General features: G+C 38.2%; 1 pseudogene; it reads left to right on the plus strand.

Moving 5' to 3' along the window:
• The first annotated feature begins 3,288 nt into the window (after positions 1 to 3,288).
• LOC112619505 lies at positions 3,289 to 3,603 on the plus strand (annotated as a pseudogene).
• Positions 3,604 to 13,179: the final 9,576 nt, after the last annotated feature.

Genomic DNA, 13,179 nt, shown 5'->3' on the forward strand with positions numbered 1-13,179 from the left:
CTTTCTGAAAGTGGTCGCAGTTCTTCTGCCCAGTCCACCACCACTGGACTCTCTCCCCTGTATAGAAGCTCTTGGCCGGGCGCAGTGGCTCACGTCTGTAATCCCAGCAGTTTGGGAGTCCAAGGTGGGCAGATCATGAGGTCAGGAGATGGAGGCTGTCCTGGCTAACATGGTGAAACTCTGTCTCTACTAAAAATACAAAAAATGAGCCGGGCATGGTGTCGGGTGCCTGTAGTCCTAGCTACTCGGGAGGCTGAGGCAGGAGAATGGCGTGAACACGGGAGGAGGAGCTTGCAGTGAGCCGAGATCACACCACTGCACTCCAGCCTGGGCGACAGAGCAAGACTCAGTCTCAAAAAAAAAAAAAAAAAAAAAAAGCTCCTGATAACACACCATGTCTCATTCTCTGGTTCTGGGTCTCTTATTTGGCCTCTTGAACCTGGTGCCATCCCGTTAGAGTCAATAGAGTTTTGGCATAACAGTTACACACTGTGTTCTATTTGTAAAAATGTATTGAGATGTACACGTATACTTTTCTGTATGTTCATATTTCAATAAGGAGTTGAAAAAGGATCAGAAAGAAGCAATAAGCTAACACTTTAAAAAAGATGTCAATTTATATCTTTACAGATTGGCAAAGATTTGAGCAACTGAAATATCCAATATTGTTAGAGTTGTAAAGAAATGTGGTACCTTCTGCACTCTTAGTGGGAATATAAATTGGTACCCGCTTCTGAGAGAGAAAAAAAATCTGGCACTATTTAGTGGAACTGAGAATGCTCAAACTCTAGAACACAACAATCCCACTCCTGGATATAACAAAAAAATATAGTTTAGGATCTCAAGGAGAAATGTAAAAGATAATGAGCATACATAACAGTTCCTTAAATCTCATATTAAATAAGATATGCACATAAAGTGCCTGGAATTGTGCTTTTCACCTATGTGGACCACATACATACATAGTAACTAATGTGGCAGGAAAATGGAGAAGATGGAGATGGGACACACCTTGTTGGATGCAAGATGAAATGCAAAAATAACTGAACTCACCAAGTTAAATATGTTTATGAGTAAATGACATATTTCTCCCTTGATTCCTAGGCTTGTGGAAGAAACAGGAAAAAAGAAAAGAGAAAAAAATATTTGCAGACAAGGAAGTTCATGATAAAAAGATAATGAAGCTGGCCTGAAACAATTCAAGTTTCCAAAATGTCTCTGGAGCCACAGGAAGCCTCAGAAAGCCATCCTTGGAGTTCAGACGATGTCCTGAAAAGTCACTGAAGAAGACAAGGAATTATGAAATGACAGAACAAGCAAAGAAATTATATTCAGCTGACATAGGGAGTGGGCGAAGGGTAATAAAAGAAGAAGGCCCGGAAGCGAGATAAATCAGTGAGCAACAATACAGGCAGAAGTGAATTGGCTGAAGAGCTAATTGGGTTTAATAATTATCATCCCCTCCTCACGCACAAGCGCATCAAAGTAGTTTTGTATTCTTCATCAGAAAGATAACCTCCCCAAATCTTATAAACCTAACAGAGAAAGCCAAAGTGCCCCATCTCTAGACTCCACTCCAGACAAATGTCTTTTCATTTTTCTTTTATAGTTTGTTTGTTTTTGTTTTTGTCCCATTTATGTTGAAAGAAAAGACATTACAGGTGCCATCTGTCCAGCTGCATCACCTCTAGAACATTGCCTGGTGAGATCATAGAGGACTGCTATATCCCAAGGATTAACTAACTCTCCCATAGTTTCATTTCTTGCCTTACCTTTTCAGTACAAAATGCATGCTGTTAGGGATTACCAGAGAAGAAATTCACAGCAGAAACAGCCAAGGAGACAATCTTGCCTTCACCTGAGTCCCACACAGGATGAGAGAGGTAATCAGAGGCATTACAGCCTCTTAGACATGTGTAGACTATTGAATTAATTACACAGTTCTGCTTTCTCCTTTGTGTCTGGAAATCAAATCCAAAAGAGCTACAAAGTTTTTGGAGAGGACACCACTAGGTCACTAGCCAGATTCACATTTTATATCATAAGGATTGATTTTTTTTTTTTTTTTTTTTTACCTGGGATTGCATAAGGAGACCATTGAAACCTACATAATTGTTACATTTGGACAGATTTTCAGCATTGTAAAGACCACGAAACGCCATCTGGCCCCCTGTAGGGTCTTATTATTGCGGTCAGGTAGCTAAATAAATGTGTAATCTGTAACTGCTGGCATAAATTACCTATTTCGCAGCCTTCTCCAGAGCATGAACAAAATCAGAGAGAGACATAGAAATTCTTCTTTGTAATACCATTTACTGTGGGCAAATTGATGAAACAGCCTATGTAGCTCTTTCATTAAGCAAGTGACCCCTGAAGGGGAATGCACAGCAGCTGGAATTATTCAGCCAATCAAGGCAAGCAGGTATAGATGTGACCTACTGGATTCGCAGCTCAACTTCACAGACTTTACAGCTGGGTTAAACTCTTGCTGTTTTCTCAAAGCTTGGGCCTGTGTCAGCAGCAGCAGCAACAGCATCGCCAGGGAGCGTTTTAGAACACAGATCCTTGGGCCTCACCCCGGACACACCCAAACAGAATCTGCATTTAAAGATCCCCAAGTGATTCATGTGCACAATGAAGACTGAGAAGCATTGGTTTAAAGATGTGATACTGAGATGACCAAAAACTGCCCCCAAAGCTATCTGAGGTCTAAGTTCACCATAGAGACATGAGGAAGAAGGATATATGTAGTATATTTGTTTACACGGGCTCTGGAATCAGAAAAAAAGGGATACAAACACTGGATCAACCTTTACCAGTTCTACGCCCTTGGGTAAGTTGTCCGTCTCTTTACTTTCAGGTCCCTTACCTCTAAAGTGGGACAATAATATTACTTTCTTCATAGGATTGCAATTTTCTTGCTAAGCTCAGAGCAGGTCGCCTATAAGCCCTCAATATCAGTTCTCTTATGATTCAAAGGTATAGATACTGACGGCATAATCTGGGAAACAATAATTGAGTCCAACTACCTCTGCTGCAGACCTTGATTATCCCTTGATTATAAATACTGCTGCAGGGTTCTGTGCTTGCTCTGCTTGCCTCCTCCTGGCTCAGTTCTCTGCAGGAAAACGTGGATCCTCCAATGTCAGATTCTAATACATTTCTCAGTTCCACTGATATTGGGAAAGAGACCACTTTTTACAACATGCTAAGGTCTTAGATGCTGAACAAAGTAAGATAAAGAAAATGTATAGGGATCCTTTCCATGCCAATAGCACTCACGCAAACATGGTGAATGTTCCTAAAACCCACCGGACTTTCTGTAAGAAGTGGGGCAAGTACCAACCCCATAAAGTAACATAGTACAAGAAGGGCAAGGATTCTCTGTAGGCCCAGGGAAAGTGGCATTCTAACAGGAAGCAGAGTGGCTATGGTGGGCAGACTAAGTTGATTTTCTGGAAAAAGGCTAAAACTACAAAGATTGTGCTAAGGTTTGAGTGTATGGAACCCAACTGCAGATCTAAGAGAATGCTGGCTATTAAAATATGCAAGCATTTTGAACTGGGAGGAAATAAGAGAAAGGTCCAAGTGATCCAGTTCTAAGTGTCATCTTTTGTTTTATTACTGTATTAGTCCGTTTTCACACTGATGATAAAGATATATCTGAGACTGGGCAATTTACAAAAGAAAAGTTTAATAGAACTCACAGTTCCACGTGGCTGGGGAGGCCTCATGATCATGGTGGAAGGTAAGGGAGATAAGGATATGTATAATGGGTATAAACATACAGTTAAACAGAAAAAAAAATAAGTTACAATGTTTGATGGCAGAGTAGGATGACTAGACTTGACAGCAATATATTGTATATTTCAAAATAGCTAAGAGGGGACTGCAAGTGTTTCCAACACATAAAAACAATAAATACTTGAAGTGATGGATATTCAAACAACCTGATTTGATCATTATACATTCTATGCATATAACAAAATACTACACGTACCCCATAAAAATGTACAAACATAGGTCAATAAAAAAGTGAGAGAAGGGCCAGATAGGTGCAGTGGCTCACGCCTGTAATCCCAGCACTTTGGGAGTCCGAGGCAGGTGGATCACTACGTCAGGCATTGGAGACCAGCCTGGCCAACATAGTGAAACTGTCTCTACTAAAAAAAAAAAAAAAATAGAAAAATTAGCTGAGCATGGTGGTGGGCACCTGTAATCCCAGCTACTCGGGAGGCTGAGGCAGGAGAATCACTTGAACCTGGGAGGCAGGGGTTGCAGTAAGCCAAGATCGCGCCACTGCACTCCAGCACAGGCAACAGTGCAAGACTCGGTCTCAAAAAAAAAAAAAAAAAAAAAGGTGAGAGAAGACATTTATTATAGCACAAATAACTGACAAATGACTATGAATATGTAAGGAAGTTTTATAAATCAATAATAAAATATAACCTATTTTTAATTGGCAAAATACTTAAATATTAACTTCATAAAAGAGAATACTAAAAATGCCATAAACATGAAAAGGTGCTCAAGCTCATTCATCATTAAGGGAATGCAAATTAAAAAGACAATGAGATACCATTATATTTTACTAGAATTGTGCAAATTTAAAAGACTGAGAACTTCAAGTGTTGCCAAAGGTGTGGTACATTTTGAGGACTCCTTCACAGCTGCTAGAAGTACAAATTGAAATTACTGCCTTAAAAAATTATTTAGTGTTACATACTAAAGTTTAATATGCCTATACACTACGATTCTACTTCTGGTTAAATATAAATTTAGAAATAAAATGTAAATATACTGTATAATATGTATATAAAATATGTGCACTTTTGGACCAAAATGCTTGCAAAAGAATTTTTATAGCAGTGTTTTTCATAATAGGCAAAATTTGGAATTTGAATATGGCTCAAAGTCCATCAAGTCTAAATATATCAATAAATCATGATATATATTTATACAGTCGAGTACTTTACATACAACAATGAAAATCAACATTTCACAGTTAGTTATACGCAGAAACATGGATGAAGCTCACAAAGAAACTGAATGAGAAAAAAAAAGCCAATGCAATAGGCTGTTTTATATACAGGGGTTACCTATAGGATAGAAATTTGCCTTTTCAGAAAAAGGGAAGAATGATGACCAGGAAGACCAAAAGGTAACTTTTAAGGTTCTGGCATCCCATGTCTTTACCTAGTGGGAATTATATAGGTGTACTCATGTTCTGATAGTAAATATGTGAGATTTTCCTGCATGTGTTATACTGCAGTAAAAACTTAAAACATACGGGGTTATTTAGTGGCTATAGAATTTCGGTTTGGGAAGATGAAAAATTTCTTGAGATAGATAGTGGCAATGATTGCACAACAATGTCAATGTACTTAATGTCCCTGATCTGTACACTAAAACATGGTTAAAATAGTAAATTTTAAATTATGCATATTTTTATCACAATAACAAACTTTAAAAATAAAATAAATGCAAATGAAATCATGTAAGAAGAAAAGCTGTAAGATGACTCATGAACAGGGCATTGGTTAAAGCACAGGGGAGAGTATATAAACAGGCTTAGGTACCCCAGCAGACATTATATTATGTGGAGCAGTGTGGGGAATTACCAGAGAAGGCTGAGCAGATGTGTGTCCTATTCCAAGGTAAATTCTGTTAACTCTGTGAAACTGGTAGTGATATATAAAATTAATATGTAATACACAAGTTTAATCAAAGTAAGAATCAAAAGTTTCCCAAATCCCAAAGCCATTTTTATTTTGTGAAAACAAAAACAAGCAGACAGCGATATGAGAATCTAGGAGCTTTTAGCTGATTGCTGTGTCCAGTAAGAAAGATGTGGGAGGCAGAGGGCTCTGAGATATACAGTTAGGGACGTGTCTTTGGGTATATCTAACCCTGAGCTCCTAGACCAGATTTCAGAAACCAGAAGAAATAGGATTGGTGATTGGACATTAATTTTTGTGTACATCTCAGCTAGTGAGATAATAAGAACCTAATCACAGTAATTTCTAGGATTAAAACATTGCCATCACTCAAAATTTACAATAGATGCACAACACAGCCAACTTGAGAAAGCAAAGTGTCAATTTTATATATATACATGAATAAATAACTACAAAAATGAATTCTTAGGGATGTTTGCTGCCGATCTCAGTGGAGCAGCCTAGCTCAGGACATTGAATTTCTGAATTCAATGCACCTGACTTTGGATTTCCTTCAGAGCTAAGCCCACTTCCACAACTTTTATATTTCAAATCAAGTGTTTCACAGTACTTGTATTTTGTGTCTGTTTCATTTGTTTTGCTTGTTAATTGATTTTTCATTTATTCGGTTATTATTTATCCAGACTCATTGAATTATGAATGGTGCTAATGGAATTTAAAGATGAAAGACATTGGAAACTACGCCACAGGACACTTACATCCTGGTAAGTTACATCCAAACAAGCCATTACTATAACCACGAAGTAAGTCTCCCCACATCAAACTTTCTTTTCAAATGTTCTCCTTGCTATCCCTACAGGATACCTCTTGCATTCCTTTTTTTCTAACATCTTTCCTTACACTTCATTTTTCATTTCTCTGCTCACCGGCACTCACACTGACTTTGAATACAAGTTTAGAATTGGTCTCATGAGCTGATAACGAGAATGTATTTCCTCTCCTGTTTTAAATAACATTGTTTCCAGGTGAATTATCTCTTTCAGTTTGTGTGTACATCCTGAGAGATCATTGCCTAATTTTAAAGAAAAATGACAAGTGGGGTATGTTCTCATGATGTCTATGGAGCAGCAGCTTTTCAGTGAACATGGAAACTTGATAGTTTTAATCTCAGAGGAAAATAAAAACTAGGCAGAGACAGTAGTGGTGCATTAGACAATAAAAAATATTGAGAAGATCTGGAAACAAACAGAGAAATAGATATACTTTTAAGTTTGATTCCAAATCCAACAAATATTGCCAGGAAATAGCACAGATTAGAATTGGAAGGTATGGCTGATGGTAGGGCGCACTGCTGGACAGAGAGGAATGCATAGGCTGTTGGAATTTTTGTTTGCTTTTTCTGTCTGTGATCACAAGGGCTCATGATGCCAGAAGCTTCCAACAACAAATAATGATTCCTGTTGACCATGGTCTTGTTGCAATTTCCACGCTTACTTGTCCATAGCATGAGCTAAGTCAATTATTCATAGCATCAGCAACTTGGCTTCCCCCATTTCCGGGATGCTTCTTCAACATTCTAATTGTAAAATGTGAACACCTAAATGCTGACATATGATGTATTCAATAAGAATCAACTGTCTCTAACTCTCCAAATTGACCCTTCAAGGGAACAGAGAGGCTAACTTAAAAAAAAAAAAAAAAAAAAAAACTAGTTTTCCAGGGTCACCACCTCCCAAAAGACAAAATAGAACAAAACAAAGCCAAAACGACTTCACTCTGTATTAAAATACAAGCAGTTATGAAATTTTAACAACTGTAGACATTAAAATTGCTCTCCGGTAGATTTTCACCTGTTTATCCCCACTGCCAGTGTTCCAGTACAAGCCCTCATCATCACATTCTGGACTGTGGCTGCCACTGCCGGCTAACTCTTCTCCCAACCTCCAATTCAAATTAATGCAGTGGACTCTCCACAATAGGTCTGATCATCCATGGCTTCCCATTGTCATGGGGATTGCATTCAAATTCGTCCATGTGGAACACAAAGCCTGTCACCATCAGGTCCCAAACAATCTTTTCTCCTCTGTCCAGACTTCCCCCAGCTTGCCCCACATTTCCTGTGCTCTTCATGTGCTAACTTCTGAAGATCTCCTATTGTGCTGCCTTTATTCAAGCAGTTTCCCCTCCCAGGAACTCCTTTCATGTTAACAGCCATTTGTGTTGTGTATTTTAAAACTGGATTCTGTGGTTGCCCTCTTCCAATAAGTTATTGTGTATTTTTATTTTCCCATCCTAAGGCTTCCATGATCTAATCCCTACCTACGTCTCCCCTCTAGAACTCCCTCTTTTCTTCTTCTTCCGAGGTCTCTATTCTCTATGGGCTGATTCTTCCTTTTCTCCTGGTACATTTCTCTTATTCCTGTCTCAGGCTTCTGCCTATAAACCATTACTGTATGTGAATCTCGCCTCCATGGTCACTCCTAGATAGGTTAGGACTCCCTGCCAACGTTCTGACTTATCACACATTAGTTCTTTATTCACACATATTCACTTTCTATGTAAATGGGTAATTGTTTTAGCTAGACTGAAATCTTCCTGAGGTCAGGGGTAGTGACCTGTTTGTCCTTTGCCTATATCTACAATGTAGTAACTATTCACTGTTTGTTGAAAGACCTCAATATGATAATGAAATAAATATAACTTTAAATAAATATAAAATATATATTAATCATAATAAAAAATAATAAAAGTACATTATAGAATAATTACAAACTGTCAAACCACCATCATTTTCTCCACTAAATGAAATGACTTATCCAAGGGAATGTGTCTTCATAAAACATCATAATTTGAGAATATTTTTAACTAATTGGAGAAAAGGCATGTTTTCATTTCTTAAATATCTGAATTGTATACTATTAGGAGATTTTATTTATTTCGAATTCACACAATCTCATGTGTAAGTGTTCTTTGAGGTTACTATGTTTAAAGTACACAATAAGAATAATTTAAATTAATTTCCTTGTTTATGTATAAATTTTTTGCTAAAGCATTTATAGTAGTAGTATCTAATATATTAAACTATCTCCTTAAAATATGATTGGCTATCAAATACTTTGAAACAAAATAATATAAAAAGCAAAGCATACAATCAAATACTTTTCCTCAAATTCCATGGATTCTAATGAAAGGAATGTCAGTTGGGATATTTTTATTATGTTTAAGCTTCTAATATTATCAGTTACATTTTAGCCGGTTCACACAACCCTAATGTTGATTGAAAATTGCCACGTGCCCTACATATTTCTCATGTGAACACATTTATAACATCTTTTTTAAATGGGAAGCTTTCTCAAGTTAGAGAAGTCTTTAGTATTATTGTTACAGCTATGATTTGGGGGTACACTACTGTGGGCAAACAATAATGAGGGTCACTGAATCAAATCTGGACTTTGGGCAGAAGGCTCAGAGGTATTATGGTGCCCATTCTCTCAGCATATTGTGAAAAGAAATTCTTGGGTTTGGGCATAGCTGAATACACTGTGGAACTGCACTCCACTCAAGGAATCTATTGTGTTCTTTTTCCTAAGACAGCTATGACAGCAACACTGCACCTTACACTTGGGTGCCAAGTGATCTGAGATCAGATTGTTAAGCAGAGTACTAAGAATTGCCAGGCTTCAAGCAGTCCATGTAGAAAATGTGGGGGCTTTGGTCCTGTAGGACTTGAGTTTGGGCACAGCTCTTCCCTCTGGGAGAAGACCAAAACATTCATATGAGGCAACCTGGGGGGGCCTGAGGTAACTCCTTAGAAATTCTGGCTGCCATCTCCATGCACACCTTCTCTATTCACAGGCTCTTATTTTCATGATGACTGAGTTGACACTGAGTCCAAAATATTTTTTTCTTTCTCTCTAAGGCACTGAATATAGAATGGCCTGGAAACTTGACTTGTTAACCACAAATCAAAGGAGAAATTAATCTTTCAGTGATAATTGGATGAATATAAGAACACAGAAAAAAAGGCAAAGCAACTATTCTTTCTGTGAATACCTGCTCATGCCTGTTAAATCATCTATCCCTCCAATGCCTCTGTGAAGTAGATGTTACTAGTCCTCTTATAAAACTAGAAAACTCCTTAAAACTAGAAAAAGGAGAATCAGTATGCTGAATAAATGACCCAAGACTTCATTGCTCTTGAAAGGCAGTCTTGTCTGAATCCAGGCACCGTTTGTTGGGGCAGATTTTCTATGATTCTCTTCAGAGTTACTATAAACACAAAACAGTTTGTTATATAACTATACAAACTGCATGAGTCAGTGATTTTGTGTTATCTGCAGGCCCAAGATACTGTGTCCGTTACTTCCTTTTTTCATTCCTACTCCATGTAACCCTCCACTTGAGTAGATTTGCTCAAATTCTAATTAAACCAAAAATCAGGGTTTTTCCAAGTTTCTTTAATTGATGAAATCCATTTAAAAAGTAAAGTCTAACTCAGAAATCCATGATATATAAATGACCACAGAGAAACTGCTTTGATTGAACTTGGGGTGGGAGATCCACAGCCCCACCTTCTACTCAAATATAAATAAGGTGTCCCTGAACATTTTTTTGAATATTGAAGTTTCATGGACCATGCAATTCAAAAGCCACTGCTTTCATCAGAAAGTTTGCTATAGAAAACAAGCATCGTGTCTGGCCTTGAGTTTTCTGGTTATCTTTCTCTGTCTTGGACAGAGAAGGCCATTCCCAGCAGGGGAAGGGATGGTGGCTCACAATCTGTTGAGCTGCAACAGCAGCAAACGAAGGACAGAATTTTTCCAAAGTTTTAACTCACAAAATGCGAAAAATCACCTCATTACCCCAGAGGCCTGTTACTGCAACTCAATTGTATGGTATACAAACGTTTATGTTATAAAAGTTATGCTTTCTATATATCATGTTGGAAATTCAACTACCCTCACCCTTACAATAAACTCCTATGACATTGTGTGGATTTGCAGTTTTAGTCCATTTGTCTTTCTGATCCATTAATAGTGCATTTATCATCAAATGAACTTAAAATGATTTGCTGCTGTTTGCTTTCAACAGTGTGGATAACCAAGGCATTGACATTGACTGGTGAATTTCACTATAGGGCAGAGATTATGAGTATACAGGAGGCTGGTACAGATTTAATGAAAAGAGAGAATAACAGATTCAGGAGAAGGTAGAAATCAGAACAAAATGCAATCACTGAAAAATTTACCCTTTGTTATAGTGCTTCTGCAAATATGAGGTTACAAACACAGCTCCTCTTTCTGACATTGACAAGGAGTTTACATCGTTACCTACAAGTGTTTACATTGTTCCTGCATCAATAGATTTTACTTACTGATTTGTCCCCAGAGCCTAAAGTGAAAATGAATATTATGCTTGTCTTTATTGTTGGGTGGTAAGAAAAAGAAGGTTTGTGTGAAACCAGTGTTGCCTTGGCCTCAATTTGTCATTTAAAAAAAGGTAAAGATATTCAGCTGCTTCAATTCAGTGGGTTAATCAGATAGTCATTTCAGAGACTGTAATATCAGACATCAACTCTCTAGGGGCTCCTTCAGCCATTACACCTATACAATCACTTCTACCTTTAAAACAATCAATAGTAACAACAATAACAAAAAGTGACTTTTCTGTTCCTTCTAGGAATTATCCAGTTTCTGCTTTCAAAGCCAAACAATAAGCCATCTCCTAACTCAATCTCCACATTACCAGCTTCATTCTAGATTCTAAAACTTGACTTTCCTTAAGGCTCTAATCTAATTCTCCCCTTTCAAAGAGCAGCGAGCACTACCTCAGGAAGTCCATGGTGTGTCTCAAGATTTCAGGCTGTTTGGGGTGGCCCTGAACTTGCCCAGAATTCATTGAGTTACCTTAGAAGTATCCATGAAAGAGAGAGGAGACTGTCTTCAAGCAGTAAGTCTAACCAAACCATTAATTCTAAGTGGAAAATAGGAAGAGCAGGAAAACTCTGGGGAGGAGCAATGAAAAGGAAAACTGGGGTCCAGATGTAGAATTTCTCCATTTTTTTATGAAGAAACTAATCCACACTAATATAAGCAAGGAGTAAACATTGCCACCGAATTTCCTAATTTCTGCAGCCTTCAGCTTATGACAGTCTTAGGATTCCAAGAGGTAATCTTAGGATGTGATCTTCTAAAACTGCCTTTGTGAAAACTGTAACAGTGAGAAAATTATGACAGTGAAGGAAGTCTGTTGAGCTGCTGCAGCAGCAAATGAAGGACAGCGTTTTAACCAACTCCATCTTGCCTTTTACCTCTAAACCGCCTTTGGTCATTCCTGGACATGGGCCAAGTTAATTTTGGGATAAATGTTTATAGTTTAAGTGAAAATAGGCCTTCCCAAAATTAAACCACATTTTTAAAACAATGAAAGTCCATCAGGTTAGGAAGATGAGAGGGGTCTGAATTCTGCAAAGACATAGGAATAAATGATTACCAGTCACTGTTTTGGAGGTCACAAGATATGCAACTTCCCCAATTACTCCTATAAATAACAACACTATTATAGAACCTTTGGCCTATTGGCCTTTTAAGATGTCTTTTCAGACTTTCACATTTCTGACTAACGGATAACTCCACCCAGACCAGAGACTGCTCTATGACCCTTACTTGGAAGTGGATGCAGAGCATGAAAACTGTTTTCTACACACCTATATTTGGATTCCTCACCAATAAGCATTCCCCATTCTTTAACCCCTAGCCCACCAAACTATCCTTGAAAAACCCTAGCCTCCAAATTTTCAAAGAGGCTAATTTTAGTAATAATAAAACTTCTGGTCTCCATTTAGATGGCTCTATGTGTATTAAACTCTTTATTGCTGTATTAGTCTGTTTATATGCTGCTGATAAAGACACACCTGAGACTAGGCAATTTACAAAAGAAAGAGGTTTAATGGACTTACAGTTCCATGTGGCTAGAGAGGCCTCATAATGATGGCAGAAGGCGAAAGTTACCTCTTATTTGGTGGTGGCAAAAGAGACAGCTTGTGCAGAAAAACTCCCATTTTTAAAACCATTGGATCCCATGAGACTTATTCCCTATCACGAGAACAGCACAGGAAAGACCTGCCTCCATGATTCAATTACCTCCCACTGGGTCCCTCCCATAACACATAGGAATTCAAGATGAGATTTGGGTGGGGACACAACCATACCATATCAATTACAACTCCCCTAGCTTGATAAATCAACTGTTTCTGGATAGCAGGCCAAAAGAACCCATTAACTAGTTAGATATCTGGGGGCTCATCCAGGATAGCCCTTGTGGCTACCTGCCTGTGGCTTGGCAAACCCTCACTGGCAAAGGATCTGAAGGCCAGCCCAAGCAGCCACCTAGTGGGAAATGGATACACTTCCCACGTCCACTGGGTTTGTTTCAGTCTGTCCTCATCTGCCACCACTGGTGGTTCAAGTCAGGGGAACTATTGGAATCATATTTCAGACTT

The sequence above is a fragment of the Theropithecus gelada genome, chromosome 2, assembly GCF_003255815.1.
Source record: "Theropithecus gelada isolate Dixy chromosome 2, Tgel_1.0, whole genome shotgun sequence".
Classification (NCBI taxonomy): Eukaryota; Metazoa; Chordata; class Mammalia; order Primates; family Cercopithecidae; genus Theropithecus; species Theropithecus gelada.